This window comes from Dipodomys spectabilis, unplaced genomic scaffold (assembly GCF_019054845.1).
Source record: "Dipodomys spectabilis isolate Male_0828 unplaced genomic scaffold, ASM1905484v1 ptg000036l, whole genome shotgun sequence".
Lineage (NCBI taxonomy): Eukaryota > Metazoa > Chordata > Mammalia > Rodentia > Heteromyidae > Dipodomys > Dipodomys spectabilis.
In genome coordinates, this window is record NW_024870713.1 from 1340005 (window position 1) to 1359041 (window position 19037).

The window sequence follows — 19037 nt, forward strand, 5'->3', positions numbered from 1 at the left end:
TTGTGATTATAGAGTATGCTATCATACCCACTTTAATATATAATTTGCTTAACAGAAATGCAAAATGTCAGGATTTATGGATTACTAGGACCAGTGATTTTCATACCAGGAACCTCAAAAACACTTTATATCCAGTATCTGGAAATATCGGAAATCTATTTTAATCTATTTTTAATCTAATTAATGTTAGATTTGATAATCAATTGTCTATCTCCAAATTGAGTGTTGTGTCACACGCCTGTCCCCCCACTGGGGAAGCTAAGGTAGGAGAATTGAAAGTAGGAGCCAGGCTGGGCATTATGGCAAATTCAAGCAAGGCTAGCCTGAGTTATAAATCTAGAACCTGGGGAGGGACGAAGGCAGGAGGGAGATAGAGAAAGATGGAAGAGAAAATGAGGGAAAAAATAAATGAGAAAAAAAAAAGGAGTATCACTGATACCACACAGCCTGGACCTGGGAATTGTTAGAAAGTGCTGATGATGAACTCAAAAGACAGTTCTTAAATATATAAATCTTGCAGCAGAAATTCTGCAATCTCTTAATTCTACATATTATTCATCATTCATCTGATTGAATAAATGATCAAGAGAATGATAATGCTTCTGCCTACTGCTATAACAAAAATAGGTCACAGGTCTGTCACCTTCTTAAGTCTCAGTTTCCTCTCCTGAAAGTTAGGGATTACAATACATATCACATAAAATCTTTCTGATTAATATTTAAAGCATTCAGCACAGTAATTAGCACAACAATTTGGTTAACTATTACTATCATCATTACTAGAAACCAATGTATTTTTATTAGAAGGTATAGTCTCTGCCACAAATTTCTGTCACTGAAAAATACAAAGATCATGAAAATAGCCTCATTATTTAGAAATCACATTAAGCTCTTCAGTTACATCTCACTCTTCCTGAACCAATCTGCTGAAGTTAAAGGCTGTGAAAGTGGTGTTTTCATGTGTATGTGTTGCCCTCTTGGTGCAGAACAATTTTAATCCCACCTCCTAGACCCAGCCTTAGACTTATAACTCTTATTACTCACTCTTCATATTTTAGGAAATATCTCCTTAATAAGTCCTTCCTAAATAATTTTCCCCATATTAAGATACCTACCTTATGCTCCCTGAATAGTGTGACCCTCCATATTCAAATCACTGAACACTGCTATTTTTCTTTTCTTTTTTTTTTGTCGGTTATGGGGCTTGAACTCTGGGCCTGAGCATTGTCCCTCAGCTCTTCAGCTCAAGGCTAGCGCTCTACCACTTGAGCTACAGCACTACTTCCGGTTTTCTGTGGTTGGAGATAAGAGTTTCACGGACTTTCCTGCCCAGGCTGGCTTTGAACCTTGATCCTCACATCTCAGCCTCCTGAGTAGCTAGGATTACAGGCATGAGCCACCAGCGCTCAGCTGCTCTTTTCTACTATATTGTTTCCCCAAGAAATTGTAAACCATCAGAGGGCAGAGATGGTAACTTATTATGCATCACTCTTATCACCAATGTTGGGTACAGGGCAAGGCATAAAAGAGACTACAAATATTTGCTGAATTAAAGGCAAAAGGACATTCATTACAACTCAGTTGTACTCATACAGAATACTACAATTCTTAATAAGCTCATGTCTTTATTCACTCACATTTTAGGATGATTCAAGTTTAAAATCTAAATCCAACTCTCATGGTACATAATTAAGTTCTGTTGCTAAGACAGCATCAAGTTTCATACTCTACACTAAAATATTAGATGAAAGTTAATGCATTCACAAAATCTGTTCTGTTTCCTTATCTTCACCTTGTCTTTCCTTGTTTTGAAAAACTCCTGTCTAGAAACCTAGAAAGTTTTTCCTTCCTCCAGTCCCCACCCCCACTGCTGTGTGTGTGTGTGTGTGTGTGTGTGTGTGTGTGTGTGTGTGTGTGTGTGTGTGCACGCTCGCACACCAGTATTAGAGCTTGAATTCAAGACCTGGACACAGTCTCTTAGCTTTTTCACTCAGGGCTGGTGCTATACTACCAGAGAACATAGCTCCACTTCAAGCATTTTGCTAGTTCATTGTAGACAAAAGTGCCACAGACTTTCCTGCTCAGGCTGGCTTTCAACTGCAATCCTCAGATCTCAGACTCTTGAGTAGCTAATTTTCAGGCATGAGCCACCAACACCCAGATTTGAGTGTGTCTTCCAGCTTGGTAGGTAGGCATTCTACTACCTAAGCCAGGCCTCTAATCCTTTTGCTTTCTTAAGTTTCTTTTTTAGATCGGATCTGTGCTGCTTTTGCAGGAGCTTGCCTTGAACCAAATTCTCCTGTTTCTCCCTTCTGTAGTAGATGAAATTACAGGTGTGTAATACCATGACTAGCTAAAACTTTTAAGGAGTGTTCATCGGTTCCACAACCCCATAACCCTCCTTCATCCACAGCAGGCCCTTAACCATTTGTTCTGGCTTTTTTTGTTGTTGTTGTTCTGGCTTTTTGATGAAATGTAACTGGGCTAGCTCTGAACTGTGATCCTCAGATCTGAGCTTCCTGAGTAGCTAGGCTTGTTCTAAGTATGAGCCACTGGCACCTGACTCTACATTTTTTTTTAAGTATATAAACTTTTTTCCTAACTCATTATTTTTTACAGGTCAGAAAAAGTTAAGTGACTTGTTGAAGATCCAATAGGTAGATAATACTTAGAACAAGGAAATTAGGTTCTAGTTCTCAGTCTATATTTTCATTATGAAATCTTTTGTTAGTGTTGTTATATATGTACTAGAGAACAAACCCAGAGCCTGTGCATGTGATGCAAGTGTTCCCTCACTGAGTTACCTACCTCATTAGCCAGTTTTCCTAGTACAGTAACTGAGAACCATTTGGGGGAGTAGTCTAAAAAATAAATAATCTTGAAATGTAACAAGTAATCATTTAATGCTAAGAATCACCTGCAAAGCTCTGTTAAATACAGATTTTCAGATCTCCACAATATTAGAAACCAGTTGAGGCCTGTACCTTGTCATGCACAAATTCCATGGGTGACTCAAATCCCAACAAAGAATGAGAGTCACTAATTTAATCAATCAAGCATTATTTGTTAAATGACTACTCTACTAGTATATTCATGTCTTCAATGCTCATATATAAGGAAACAAGACTTACTTATATAATCAGGGAAGAAATACTACTGCCCATTATGAAGTGCTGAATTAACTAAAGGAACATAAATTAAGTACTAAATTCAGGTCAGTGGCACAGGAGCTCAGGCTTAAAAACAAGGATTATTTGAGGAGACAGACTACAAATAGATAAGTCCCTTAAAATAAACATGGAGGAGAAAGATTTTAGACTTTGCAGTACTAAGGATCCAGTGGCTGGCCCAGCAACTACTGCATAAAACAGGAAGAGGATGCCTTCTCTCCTTCTAGATTCCATTCAAATCAGACCAAAACAGCTCAATTTGTGTGTGAGAGAGAGTGTGTGTGTGCGCCCACACGTCAATCCTGGGGCTTCAACTCTGGGTCTGGACACTGTCCCTCAGCTCTTCAGCTCAAGACTACTGCTCTCCCACATGAGCCACTCTGGTTTTCTGGTGGTTTATTGGAGCTAAGAGTTTCATGGACTTTCCTGCTCCTGCTGGCTTTGAAACTGTGATCCTTAGATCTCAGCCTCCTGAGTAGCTAGGATTACAGGCATAAGCCACCAGTGACAGGCTGAACAGCTCTATTTTTATCTATAAGAACCCACGATTTTAAAGGTGTGAAAATTGGGGGTATAAAATGTGTAAGGCTCAAGAATGACATTGCCCCATTTGTTAGGAAATGGAAAAACTTGGAAAAAATTCTATTAAGTGAAGTAAGCCAGGCCCAAAGAAACATAGGTCCCATGGTTTCCCTTATTTGCAATATCTAGTATATGTATGAGTCAAGCGGAAAAGGTCAGATAATGTGATGTCAGGAAAACGAACCCTTAGATATGTATTTTAATGTTTTTTTCTTTCATGCATGTGTTTCTAACGCATTTATAAGATTATCTCTTTGTTGCTTTTTATGTCCCTCCCCCACAGTATAACCCCTGCTTACACTATATTTGATGTCAGTATAACTTGTGGAGGAGATGGGGAAAAACTAGTTGTTTAAGGATACAGGTGGACCTGTTGCAACAATGAGAAGTACAAGTTGTCATGTCCAAAACGAGCTTTACAACGTTGGGGGGGGGGGGGGGCAAGAGGGGGAAGGAGAAGGATTGGGATGGGGGGGAGGGGGGAGGCTGGGAAGGGAGGTGAAGGGTAAACAAAGGAGGAGGCTGCAATGCTTGGTAAGAAATGTACGCATTATCTTGCCCATGTAATTGTAACCCCTCTGTACAGTATGTTCACAAATTAAATTAAATTAAATTAAAAAAAAAAAAGTGTAAGGCTCTGGGTTCCATCCCTAGTACTGGGAGAAGTGTGAAATTACTTTTAAAAATGCAAGGAAGCCAGGCACCAGTGGCTCACGCCTGTAATACTACTCAGGAGGCTAAAATCTGAGGATCAGGGTACAAGGCCAACCCGGGGAGGAAAGTCTGCGAGACTCTTATCTCCAACAGACCAGTCAGAAAACTGGAAGTGGCGCTGTAGCTCAAGTGGTAGAGCACTTGACTTGAGCTGAAGAGCTGAGGGAGAACGCTTAGGCCCAGAATTCAAGCCCCACAACCGACAAAAAAAAAAAAAAAAAAAATCAAGGATTGTAAAAATCCATGAAGTAACAACTACCCAAAATTACACAGCTAATTAATGATACAGATCCCAGATTTCTCAACTCCCAGACCCCTTTTCACATACTTCATACATTACAGGTGCCAAGGCAGTGTGAGAAAAGCAGCTATTCTAACTAAGTAGATTGCTCCCTTTCTGTCAATTTTGTGAGAATTGATTTTTTAAAAAGTCCCTGCTTTGGCCAAATAGCTTGGCCCTTGTTAATTATATTTCAGTTACATCTTCTTAGTGCTGTGCTTCAATTAAGACATCCTGTTAGAAGCTCCATGAATTTTAGTTACATCCTGTTAATTAAGCTACTTCTTTCTCTACATGGTGAACCTGCACTCAGCCAATCTAAGCAGAGGGGCAGGGCCTGCTGGGTTAGGGATAAAAATGGAGCAGCCTTCCAGCACTGTAGGCTTGCTTGCCAGATCTTTTGGCTGATAATATACCCTTTTGCAGAAGTAAACTTTACCTTGTTCCTTTCCAGTTGGTGTCTTTATTCATATGTGACACTCCAATACCCCGAACTATTTCTAACAGCAGAGATCATTACAGAACATCTCAAACTCTATGGCCTGACCAAACAAAACAGAGGTTTACTTTCAGATCCCATCTCAAAGTGAGACTGGGATCCAGGTAAGCCTCAACATAAAATAGAACTACCCCTACCCTCCCAAAGAATATTTTCAACTTTTAGGAGATTGTGTGTGCGTGCACGTGCACACCAGTTCTAGGCTTGAACTCAGGGTATGGGCACTGTCCCTGTACTTAAGGATAGTGTTCTCTTGAGTCACAACTCAACTTTTTCTTTAATTGGGGGAGGGGAGTTTAATTATAAGTAAGAGTCACAGGAACTTTCCTGCCCAGGCTGGCTTCAAACCATAATTAATCCTCTGATCTCAGCTTCCTGAGCAGCTAGGACAACAGGCAAGAGGCACCAGCACCCAGTGACTTTTCTAAAAGTTAAAAGCTGATAAAAGAAATGCTCTGTTTGTGGTAGAATCACTAAGTCATACTCTTAAAGGCAAAAGATCAGAATGCAAGGGCAGGAGTGAAGGATAGATAGATAATAAGTCCAGAAATCAAGGACATGTTTATATTTGCTTCAAACAGCAACGACCACTTCCACGGAAGCCTCCTTTGTCAATGCTGGCTACAGACATAAATGCACAATCTACATACAACAAGAGGCTGCGTGGAATCCATCAGCCACATCACGTCTCTATAGTAGCACAAGTAATAAAATCACTGATTTTTTTTTTTTTTTTTGGTCGATCATGGGGCCTGAACTCTGGGCCTGGGTGCTGTCCTCAGCTCTTCAGCTGAAGGCTAGCCCTCTACCACTTCAGTGCCAGCCCCACTTCCAGCTTATTTCTGCTTATGTGGTGCTGAGGAATCAAACCCAGGGCCTCATGCATGCAAGGCAAGTACTCTACCACTGAGCCACCTTCCCAGCCCCATAAAATCACTAATTTTACATTCATGTGCTCCTCTAAGAGAAAACAGGGCACAGATGTGTCTATCAAGTTGTTGTCCCTCACAGAATCCCTGTAATACTGGTGTTACCACCATCTTACTGTTGATAGATATAACTATAGAGGTCAGTGATAAAGCCAAATTGAGGTATCTAGAATTTAGTGTCCACCTTCAATGCTCGGTCAACAAACACAGCAACACAAACATTTATTAATTCTAGTGTTATCACACATGTAACACATTTAAAAAATTCAATTTTTACAAGGAACTTAAAACAAAGCATGTTTAAAATTCAGATCTTGCCTTGTTTTCCAAATAGCTCCCTCTCCCAACTTTTCTACATCTATCTTTTTGTTTCACTGATCTTCTCTGAACGAAATCGTAATACTCCCTCTGGCTGGCTGCTGAAAACTGTAAAGTCCCAGACTGCCTTCCTCTACTCATCAACACACAGTCTAAGAAACAGCTAACCTAGAAGTCCTTCTATACCCACCACACTTAGTGCTTATTAAAGCATATGACCTTGGAAAAAAAACATAGGTCCCATGGTTTCCCTTATTTGCAATAACTAGTATATATCTGAGACAAGCAGAAAATGTCAGATAAGATGATGTTAAGCAACATAAACCCCCAGATAAGGACACAAGTGGTTTTTTCTTTCTTGCTATTGTTTCTAATGTATTTATAAGGTAACAAATGATTTTTTTTTTTTTGGTTGCTTTGTATGTCCCTCCCCAACAGTATAACCCCTGTTGGTATAATTTGGGGAGTAGAAGGGAAAAAACAAATTGTTTAAATAGGGATACAGGTTGACCCATTGCAACAATGAGATGTACAAGACGCTATGTTGAAAAAGGAACATGTTGAAAAACGAATTTTACAATTTGGGGGGGGGGGGGGGTAGTTGTGGAGATGGGAGGGAAGGGATGGATGGGAGGGGGGAAAAACAAAAACAATGCTTAATAAGAAATGTACTCATTATCTTGCTCATGTGATTGTAACCCCTCTGTACAGTATTTTCACAATAAAAAAAATTTTTTTTAATCAGTTAATCTCTTTTGGCACTGCTGCAGGCTTCCTGCCATCATGGTTAATGTTCCTAAAACCCGCTGTACTGTTTGTAAGAAGTGTGGCAAGCACCAACCTCACAAAGTAACACAGTACAAGAAGGGCAAGGATTCTCTGTAAGCCCAGGGAAAGCATCGTTACAACAGGAAGCAGAGTGGCTATGGCGGTCAGACTAAGCCAATTTTCCGGAAAAAAGCTAAGACTACAAAGAAGATTGTGCAGAGACTTGAATGTGTTATGTGTTGAGCCCAACTGTAGATCTAAGAGAATGTTAGCTATTAAAAGATGCAAACATTTTGAATTGGGTGGAGATAAAAAGAGAAAGGGGCAAGTGATCCAGTTCTAAACTCCAACTTTTGTTATGAAGACAATAAAATTGTGAGGTCAAATTTAAAAAAAAAAATCAGTTAATCTGACCTTTATTTTCCTCAATTATAAAATGGGTATAATAATACTTGCCTGTAAGGTCTTAAGTAATGAGAATGCTGCTAAAAATTTTAAGACACTATAAAAATATACATTATCATTATGTCATGATTATGGTAATTTTATTTATACCTGCTTTGCTCCATAAAGGAGGTAAAGGAGCCCACATAAAACACAAAACAACAAGACTTTCAAGATGGAAGCAATAAAAGAAATACAAAACAAATGTAAGGACATAAAATGGAATTGGAATGGGGATAAGAAAATTGCATACCCATAACTGCCTCTGTATTTGCTTCCTTTCAGGATAGTAATTTATATAAACGTTGAATTTGATTTGGAAAGACAACAAAGTCAACTAGACAAGTCTGTATCCACAAACTGAAAACAAATGCAGTGGTCAGAAACAGAAGTTTCTATTGTAAAGATCAAGCAAGAAATTCTCCTAATGGTCTTCTTTCTGTGTAATTAGACAAGACCCTCAAAAGCTGTATCATGGATTGATTACCTAGCTTATTACATTGTTATTAGACTAAAAGCCTCTTGTGATCAGGTAATTGTTTTATATGTGTTTATATCTCTGGCCACAGAGCAATTATCTATAAGACCAAATACAAGTACCTCAATTTCTATATATTGACTTTTATTAATCCAATATCCCTTTTTCAACTATCCTGCACAGTGACCACATGAACCCTAAAGCATCATTTTTAATCATATCATTCCATAGTTTGAAAAAACTTCCAATGGCTTCTTTGCAGACAGCAAATGGCAGAGAACAAATACCACTTCATTCCTCATCTATATAGCACAATACTGAACGACCACCTCCCCCACTGAAGTGACCTTCCCTGTCTTTCCATTCCTAATTTTTTTCTTAATAAGCGTAAAATCTCATCTACACAAATCCTACTCTGGCAGCAATGTGGTAGAGTGAGAAAGGAGAATGTAGGAGAAGACAAAAAGACTGAAGTCGGGGCATGACATGAAGGCACATACAGCTGAGCAGTAGATCAAGTTTAGCATACATTAGGTTTAAGTTAGATCTCTGGCACCACAAAAAGACTTAAGACCAAAAAACAAAAATAAAAAGACAAAAGTCTTGTGTTCCAACCTGTTACGTAACAGATAGGTGGCTGGAAGCAAGTCATTAAACCCTGTGAAAATATTTTCTAGCCTTGAGGCAAAAGCTTTAGTTAGGATAGATTGTAACTAAATTATCTTCTAGCTATAAAATTATAAAATGCTTTGGAAAATTCAACTAGGACACACCCTGATTTCTTTTGATCCTTCATTATCTGTTACCTGTTTTAATATGTAATCATATGTGTCATTTTTAAATTCTGCTTTGTTAAGCTGGCAGCATTCTTATAAGCCCTTGTTATCTCAAAGACAACTGGCTTAGGACCAGTTACTCAACAGTTATTTTGATAAGCTTAAGAAAAGTGTAAGAATGCCGGGTACTGATGGCTCTTGCCAGTAATCCTAGCTACTCAAGGGGCTGAGAGCTGAGGATCACTGGTTCAAAGCCAACCCAGGCAGGAAAGTCTGTGAGATTCTGATCTCCAATTAACCACCAGAAAACCTGAAGTGGCACTGTGGCTCAAGTGGTAGAGCACTGGCCTTAAGCTGAAGAGCTGAGGGACAGCACCCAGACCCAATGTTCAAGCCCCACAACCGAGAGAGAAAAAAACAAAAGCAAAAAAGAAAAGAAAGAAAAGAGTAAGAGCCAGGGCTGGTGGCTCACTTTTGTAATTTTAGCTACTCAGGAGGCTGAGAATTGAGATGCAAAACCAGCCACACTTTTATCTCCAATTAACCAGCAAAATATCTGAATTGGAGGTGTGGCTCAGGTGGTAGAGTGGTGAGCCTTGGCTGAGAAAACCTAAATGAGAATACAAAGTTCAGAGTTCAAGCCCCAGTACAGAGGAAGGGGGTGGAAGGGGATTAAAATAGTTATTTCTAAAGACTGAGAATTATCTTGCTTACTTCAGTACTAATCAGAAAACAAAAGGATTTTACTCAATAAGCAGCCCGTGAAAGCAAATGTAGTTTTTTTTAAAAAAATCACCAAAAGTAAAGAGAAAACAACATTTGGGTCACTTAAAACACATCTTCAGTGCAATTCCATTACTTATGGTAAACACAATGTTGGAATACAAATGAGTCTTATATAGAACATGTTTATTTCCTAGTAGTTCCTACTTAGATTTCCTAATGCAGAGAAATTTTACTAGAAAAAAATCTGCCATAAATTTTATTTTTATTATCTTACTGAACTAATTTCATATTTCGATGATTCCAACATAAAAACCAATAAAGTTACAAAGAATTATGAAATAATGTTGACAAATTAAATCATACTTCCAATGAATCTCAGTATTGTCAGCTAAGTAAATTTACTCTCATTTTGTGCTTTTCACATTTAGAGAAAATACATTTCCTTAAGTTTTCTATTTCCAATTCAGAAAATCCAAAACAGAATCTGATAAACCTAGAAGTTTGCTGATTCTTCTTTTGCTCACTTACTAATCCCATCAGCAAAACTGAGGCAACATAAAAGCCTAAAATGGAGAATTTTTTAAAATTTTAAAGGTATTTTAAAGGTATTCAAAAATATTCTAGCAATGTTAAGTAAGTTAGCATAGAGTGTTTTAATTGGTAAAAATTAATTAGTAAAACAGAGCTCTCTATGCATTATTTGTAAAGAGCTTCAAGTGAGAAGCTCTGAAATGTAGGATAATTTATATTCTAAATTCTAAATACATTACAAATCATTCAATGGCTCATGCTATTTTTGCTGCTCTTGCTATTACTAATGAAAGAGTTTACACAAATTTCATCAATTTAAGCAGTAAGAAATACTTCAGTACAAAATAAAGCCATTTAATCTGGGCACCGGTGGCTCTCGACTATAATCCTAGCTACTCAGGAGCCTGAGATGTGAGAATCCTGGTTCAAAGCCAGGCGGGGCAGTAAAGTCCAAGACTCTTATCTCCAGTAAATACTAGAAAGCCGGAAGTGGCACTTTGGCTCAGGCGGTAGAGCGCAGGGACAGGGCCCAAGCCCAGATTTCAAGCCCCCACAACCGACAAAAAAATAAAAAATAAAAATAAAGCTATTTAAAAATCTAGTTAACAATTATCTTTATTTACAATAAAATTTATATCAACAATGGGCAGAAATGTTTGCTAAAATATACATAAGGAAAGTGCTATTCTGTAAATCTTAATCATTACCTTTTTTAATTAGAGATATTTAATTATTTGGACACTATAAAAAAGAAAAATTAAGCTATGTTCTAAAGAATTTCCTTTAAAGGGGTAGGGCAGTGGGAGACTGAGGCAGGAGAATAGTTTAAGGCCAGCAAGGGCTACATTCCTAGAGACTCTAGGTTAAAAGGGGGTGGGGAATAGCCAGGTTACCAATATTTGTAATCCTAGAATCCTAGCTATAAAGGATCACAGTGGGAAGGAAAATCCTGGGGACTCTTATCTCCAATTAACCCCAAAAAGCCAGAAGTGGAGCTGTGACACAAGTGGTAAAACACTAGCCTTGAGCAAAAAAAGTCCAGGCCCTGAATTCAAGCCCCAGGTCTGGAACAAAAAAAAAAAAAAGAGAAGAGTGGGTGGGTGTTAGAGAAGATTAATGCAGGAAGAATACAGAACCTCAAATAAAGTATATGTGTCACTAAGTCAAATCCACAACTTTCTACTCTAATGCCAACATTAGAATTCCTTGAAGAAATAATAAATAATAGCTATGTTTGCTCAGGAATTTAGCACTTATGAAAACATTAGAAACAAGAAGATAGGTGACCACAAAGGCGCATGTTTTGTGGGCAACTTGTTCACTTTCTAAGCAATAATTACTTCAACAGTTCTAAATAAAATCTCCTTGCTAATCATCAAAAGTTTGTAACTAAATCAACAATGATGTATCAAAGCAAACTGATGGCAGCTGCATGACAATACAAAGATACCTGGGGGGGGGGGGGGGGAAGGGGTAATTGTTGTTGTTTTGCCAGTCCTGTGGCTTGAAGTCAAGGTCTGGGCACTGTCTCTGGGCTTCTTTTGCTCAAGGCTAGAGTTCTTCCACTTGGGCCACAACACCATTTCCAGCTTTTTCTGATTAGTTTATTAGGATAAAAGAGTCTCATGGCCTCTCCTGCTGGCTTCAATGTCATCCACAGATCTCAGCCTCCAGAGTAGCTAAGATTATAGTAGTGGGTATACAGTGAGTGGGGTTTTAACATTAAAAATAAAATACACACCGTGGCTCATGCCACACCCTCAATTCAAAATCAAGCAATACTCACTAGCCACTGCTAATCCTAGCTATTCAGAAAACTGAGACCTGAGGATCCCAGTTTGAAGCCAGTCCAGGTATAAACTCCAAGACTACATTCCCTGATAAGAAGCACAAAGGCAGGACATAGGTATGGCGCAAATAAAGCTCACCCTATGAGCAAGATAGCTAGGTCCAGAGTTCATACCCTGGTACAAAGATCAAGCACATTTCAAATATTTCATTTTTAATGGAAAACATTTATGAAAGTTAGCACTGAAACATTTAGTTCTTTTTTTTTTTGGTTGGTCATGGGGCTTTAACTTTGGGCCTGGACACTGTCCCTGAGCTCTTCTTCAGCTCAAGGCAAGAGCCCTACCTCTTGAGCCACAGCACCACTTCATTTCTGGTGGCTAACTGGAGATAAGAGTCTCATAGACTTTCCTGCCCAAGCTGGCTTGGAACTGCAATCCTCAGATCTCAGCCTCCTGAGTAGCTAGGATTACAGGTGTGAGCCCCAGGCATCCAGCTCGTTCTCTCATTTTATAACCCACCTGCCTAAGATATTCAAAGCTGTTAAACATATTTGGTGGCATAAGAGCAATTTGATATTCTGAACCCTAAACTTATTCCAAAATCCATTGAGCAGATGAATGGCAGATTAACAGTTCAACCTGGGCAGCAATGAAGTATATTTTATTTTTACTCCTTTTCTCTATCTATTGGTACACTGAATAGTAAATTAAAAATACAGCAGAACACTATTAAAACCTAAATAATAGTCTACTACTTGTTTTTGTCTTTACAATCAGCATTTTTACCATAACAAAATGAAAAGAATTACAAGTTAACTTGAGAGAAGAGGCTAAAATTACTTTTACAGTAATGGCTTGGAAGCAGAAAAGCACTTCCAAAACTAATAACATCTGGTCAGCTGTCATGAATGTTCAAGATCTTAATTTAAAAGCTCCATCATAGTTAACTGAGGGAAAGGGAGAAGTTAAAAAACAAGTGATAACGGATTTTCTAGAAACTTATGGAAAGTCACCTGACAGATACAAAAGAAGATAGGCAGATTTTAAACTTGAGACTGCAAAAGGAACCTAAAATTCTCTACCAAACTTTGCTCACAAAGCACAGCAATTCTCTCACATTAGCAGAGCAATTTAACCATTACCTTAAGACAAACTAGTTAAAAATTTGATGAGAAGGGCTAGGAAGTTGGCTCAGTGATAGAGTGCTTGCTTGGCATACATGAGGCCCTGGGTTTGATTCCTCAGCACCACATAAGCAGAAACTGTGGCTCAAGTGGTAGGGCACTAGCCTTGAGCTGAAGAGTTGGGGGACAGTGCCCAGGCCCAGAGTTCAGCCCCCCTAATAAAAAAAAAAAAAAAGATGAGAAACGCCTAAGAAAAAAAGTATATATCAAAAAGCATAAGTTGGGGCTGGAAAGGTGGCTCAGTGGTAGAGCCCTTGCCTTGCATGCATGAGGCCCTGGGTTCGATTCCTCAGCACCACATAAGCAAAAAAGAAAAAAGCCAGAAGTGGCACTGTGGCTCAAGTGGTAGAGTGCTAGCCTTGAGCTGAAGAGCTGAAGGACAGCGCCCAGGCCCAGAGTTCAGGCCCCATGACCGGACCAAAAAAAAAAAAGTATAAGTGGAATCTGTATTTTGCCACTAGGAAAAATTTTTAAGTTACTAATCAAAACAAAATGCATAAAATCCAAAAGAATTGTGAACTTTTAAAAAATGATTTGCAGAGCACCTAATTTCCTATAATTATTCTACCTTATTTTAAACCTAATTTCAACCTAAAAGAATATACTGTCCTATTTTCTTCATTTCAGTTTTAGTCATTAAAATAGACTCAAAAGCATGACTGTAATCCTAGTAATAAGGAGGTCAGGAGAGGCAGATTATGAGTTCAAGGCTAACCTGGACTGCATAATAAGACCTGTCTCAAAAATATAAAGGTTCTAAAGCAAATGGTCTCACCACAATCCTGGGCTAATTAAGTTAAGTAGTTCCTGTAAGTATTTGGGAAATTATAACAAATCTACGAAAAAATGAGCATGTGTATGTTTATTATAGACATGGATCATGTCTGATTATTCTTATTTGAAATCCAAATTTCATTTGAAATTGGAGAAAATCAGATTTTTACTACAGCATGGAAAAGCAACCAAAACATTAAAGGCAGGTAACAATGCTTATCCTTTCTCTTTATTACAAAAATCATAATAGTGAAATTTGGTTAAAATGTATTTTATCACGCTGAATAAAATATCTGCAGCCTCAGTAGTGGTTAAATTGCAGCTATAAAGGAAATTGTCCTGAGATAAATGGTTTCCCTATGAGAAGGCTTCATTGCTACACTTCACCTCAGGATAATAAATCAAATTAACTGCACCTTGTCCTCTATCCAATGACATCATCAGTTTGACCACATCTTGGGAATTGGGTGCAAAAACATATGCTATTTAAGGCATGAAATCATATTACTGCCTTTTGTCCATCCGACCTCATGCTGCAGTCTCTGAAACAGTCTGAAGCAGCTGGTCACCTGAACATTCTCTTGAAACATATTTTTTTTCTGGCTGCATTCAGGGCCTATCTACTGGATGAAAAGGTAGGAAAAAATACATCAAGAACTAGTTATTTTAAATTACCTTGCTTTTAGAACATTAAATCTTGAATTGTTACAAATTAAAAAATTAATATTTCTTTTCCATGTAGCTAGCCACGAAATATGTAACCAGTTGTTCACCATGAAGTGGCTTAATGTAATTTCAACGGTTCAAAATTAATAGGGTGTTAAGCATGACTCCTCAAATACATCAAAAAAATGGGGGGTGGGGGAAGCAAACTACAACTACACAAAGATATCTTAAAAGAAAACTTTGTCCACAGAGATCAAATATCGACATTGTTTCTCTAAACAGTTAAAGTTAATCTGCCTTTCACAGGCCAACTGTCCTAAGTCTAGATAAAACATAAAATCAATTCTGACAACTTAAGCAGAGGGGCGGGTGTGCTAGGAGAATAAGTTCTAAGATGAGTGTAGACACAATGCCTGTGTTTATTCTTCTATTTTCACTCATTTAACCATGACACAAATGCTCAAGAAAACATAACCTCTTTTCTGTTTTCTGTAGTGTTACCATTAAAACAAGTCTAGGACAGAGATTGAACAAAATTAATGTCACCTCACTTAGAATGCAGGTTAGAAAGGGTGCACAACTGGGAAATTAAAGTATCATTAATTGGAATTTCTAAAATACTTAACTACTTTACAACTCCTAGGAAGAAAAAAATTACTGGGCTTTTTGTTTCACAAATACTACAGACCTTCATAAAGCTCAAAAGTATTTGACTTGGGTGGAGGGACAAGGAGAACTATCTATCCCCACAACAAAGTCATCTATGTGTATTAAACAAAAATAGATTTCATAGCTTCTAAAAAATGAGAAAACAATGTTTCCCTAGGCCCCACATTACTGCAAACTAACTATAACAAAGTCTTTTAAGAGAGAAAACCAACCACCACAGAGCCGATGCTTAGATGGAGCTGTCTTAATGTTGTGAAGGCCCTGAGGAGGGTGTGTTTTGGCCACGAAAGAGGGAGGCACAGGGCAACTGGTAGGGTAGTCATTTTGGTTATTAGTAAATAAATCAAGTAGCAGAGAATCTGAGGCCTAGGCAACTACTACAGAAGTCACGGCCTAGCTCCCTCCTTCTCTTCCCAGCACAGGCTGGGTTTGATCTCAGAGCCCAGCAGATTGCCAAGGGAAAAAGAGAAAGGAAAACACACACACACACACACACACTCACACACACACACACAGACACGAAGAATCATATCGAACCACAAAAGCACATGGGGCGAATGTAAAATATAAACACGGCGTTGGGCTGTGAGTGGCTGTTATTAAAGGTCTGAATTACTAAACATGAGAGGCGGGGAAAGCCAGGCGGCCATTTCAATAATATAAACCTCCCCGAATTAGACATTATTCAAATGAGAGAGGCTGCGCTGAGCGAGGAGAGTGGACCGAGCACCCAGCGAAAAAACACCACCACGGCGCCAGGGAGGGGATCCCCGTTCCTAGTCACCCACTCCCATCAGGAGAGAGGAAATCAAGAGTATGATCAACTTGTCAGGCCGGGCAGCCTGTTTCGGGTAGAAGGGCAGCCTTTTAAGGCCGAGTTCTCCGGAGGCCTCAGGACGCTCAGAGCCAAAACCCACACCCCACACGGGCCACCGGGTCCCGGCGTGGAGGGGAAGGGGGCTCCGACCACGCCGACATCTTAATCCCCATCTCCCGGAACGGTACAACCCACGGGACGGCTGACCGATGGCACCGGGCACATCGACAGCCCAAGCTGTCCCTTCGGAGGGGAACTTTCCCCTAGGGCGCCTCCCACCCAATCACTCCCAAGGAGGCGCAGAGGTCCCCGCAGCCCCCGGGCCACCTCGTAGCGCCCACGGCTGCAGTCCCTACCCACTTCGGGAAACAGGCCTGGCTCGGGTCAGGCCGCCAGCCCTGGGCACCGATAGGGCGCGGCCGAGGTGCAGGGGCCATGACCCCCGGACTCAGCCCCGCGCGGACCCCCGCCCGGCGGCAGGCGCGGGCAGGACGCGCTCCCCGGGCGCACCCTGCGGCGGGCTGCCACCCCCACCCCCTCCGCCCAGGCCCGCGTCCGGTCCCGCGGGGGAGACGCGCGTGTGTCCGGCCGCCGGGGTCCGCTCCGGCCCCGTCGCCCGCCCGGCATTGTGCTCGCCGCCACCTCCGGCCCCTCCACGCCCCCCCCACTCGCGCCGCCGGTCCCGGCCGCCCGCCCGCGCCCCGCCGGCCCAGCAGCTATGAATATGTAAAATGTCTTTATTGTCCTCTCCCCGTGCCCCGGCCCCGCCGCCAGCCGCGGACCCGCTCGGATTCGGGCTCGGCGCGAGGAGGCGGCAGCGATCGGCGGCGGCGGCGGAGGAGGGCCGGTGACTACCGGCGGGCGGGCGGGCGAGCCGGCGGTGGGGTGGGCCGGGGGCAGGAGGAGGGCGGCGGATCGCAGCCCCCTTGGCCCTGGGTCTTTCCCCTCCACTGGGTCGCTCCGAGCCTCTTTCCCCCTCCGTACGGTGCCCGGCGGGGGCTCCGTGCTTCCCGGCCCCCCATCTGCCCGCCGTTAATTATAATAATCCTGAGTACTAATAAATTATGCTAAGTCGCGGGGGGGGGGCAGCGGGAGCCGGGGTTGAGTATGAATATGAATATGTAAAATGCTGTAATGATTACCTGCTGCTGCTGCCGCCGCGGCTGAACTCTCATCTTGACTCGCTGCTCCTCCGTCCGCCATTTTGAATATTTTAACCAAAATCGCCCGGTCGATAAACCCTCCCTCGCTCCCGCTCCCCTCCCCCCTCCCGCCTCCTCCCGCCCCCTCCCGTTCCTTCCTCTCCCCGGGCGCGCGCCAGGGGGCGCGCGAGGCCGGCGCTCCTATCCGCCAGCCCCCCTCCCCCCCCCTCCCCCCCGGCGTGGAAGAGCTCCGCCCCCCTCGCGCGCTCTACGCACGCGCGTCCGGGCCGTAGTGACCTCTCAGCCACTTAAGCGCCCTAAGCCTGCCAATCATGCTTTCGCTCCGGATTTGTGTTTGTTTTTAGTTTCCCCACCCCCCCCCACCACCCCCCCCACCCCTCCGCCGCCACCGCATCTGCTAGGCGCATGCGCAATTCTCTCCACGCGAGGAACTGCGATAGGCGCATGCGTTTCCTCCGCTCCAGAAGCATCGTCCGACTAAGAAGTAGTGTATCGAGTGCTTAGGTGTTCCTTTTACAGTCCTCCCTTATCCCGTTTTACTTCGGCTTCCCTCGCTTGTGCTGTAAAAGGTCAGGGGCCCTAGGGGCCAAAAGCGTGGAGGCTCACAGGTCACCCGTGGGCGCTCCACACTCGCGCCCCCGGCCCTCTTGCACTTACTTCGGACTTTCTTGCCGTTGACTCAGTGACCACAATGGAGGGGCCGCTCCCCTGCTAGGTAATTTCCGGCCCTGTGGGCAGGTAGGGGCGGGCCGGGCCCCGGCGGTGGAGGGGGCGCAGGGAGGAGTAAAAGGCGGGGAGCGGGACTAGAGGCACCTGCCTGCCCCGGCGAGCGGCGCGGTCCCGCTTTAAATTTGAATCGGAGCTAATCCCCGCCCCCGACGCCGCCAGGGCTGGAGGCCCGCGGGGGCGCGCGGGGGGCGTGGCCCGAGGTGGGTTTCACTCGCCCAGAAGCGCTCCTGTTCGGCCGGCTCCCAACGCCCGCACCGCTCGCCTCGCGGTGCTGGGCGCCGCGCTTCATGGTCGCCCACTTCCGCCCTGCGGGTTTTCGGCTTGCACGCCCCGCCCACTCGGACGAACCCCACTGTGTCCCCTAGACCCTCCTTTTTTATCCACTTGTGGGATACTTTGGAAATCTAGGATAGAAAACGCCCAAATAAGCTAGGAGCTCCTTCATGAATTTCACTTTGCAAATTAACTGTTTGTAAATAAGCTTTCTTTGTAACTAGTCAGAATGTCGCCACGTGTTCTCATACATGGTGGAATTCAACGTCTTAATTTCTAATTAACTCTTATTAAAGCCCCAAGATTGTTCAAGAATCTTTTCAGAATGAAAAGGAAGAACGTGCATTTCATAGTAAGCAAAGGAAAATAAAAATAATAATAAAATAAACCCAGTGCCAGTTTGTTTTCGAGAGATTTGACTAAAGTTGAAATTGGATTTCTACATTCTACTGCAGTTTCTACATTGAAGAAAAAATGATCACTCAGAGTAGTCACTGAGCAGCTAAAGTTTAATCCTGAGTCCTAACCTTCATGTTGAATTCTGTACACTGCATACATTAAATCAGCAAGAGACAATAATTTGGGATGAGATTGATTTATTCATGGTAATTAAGCCTTAGACCATGCTCAGCACTGTTTAAACCATCTGATGAGACTACCTTAAAATCTAATTACTTCAAAACCACTCAGTTCGAACATAAGTAGAGAAAGTGCAAAAATCAACCATGTTAATAATTAATATCAGAGTGTATGGCAT

General features: G+C 42.0%; 1 protein-coding gene and 1 pseudogene across 2 annotated transcripts in view; one reads left to right on the top strand and one right to left on the bottom strand.

Annotated features, from left to right (window-relative positions):
* Positions 1-17306, bottom strand: part of Pou2f1 (POU class 2 homeobox 1) — a 157984-nt gene extending 140678 nt beyond the window's left edge. The window contains exon 1 of one of the 2 annotated variants that reach the window (XM_042677323.1): positions 17258-17306. The gene's annotated coding sequence lies outside the window, so the exon portion shown is untranslated. The remainder of the gene's footprint in view (positions 1-17257) is intronic. The other variant, XM_042677324.1, reaches the window with a different exon arrangement.
* Positions 7263-7657, top strand: LOC122106061 (annotated as a pseudogene).
* Positions 17307-19037: the final 1731 nt, after the last annotated feature.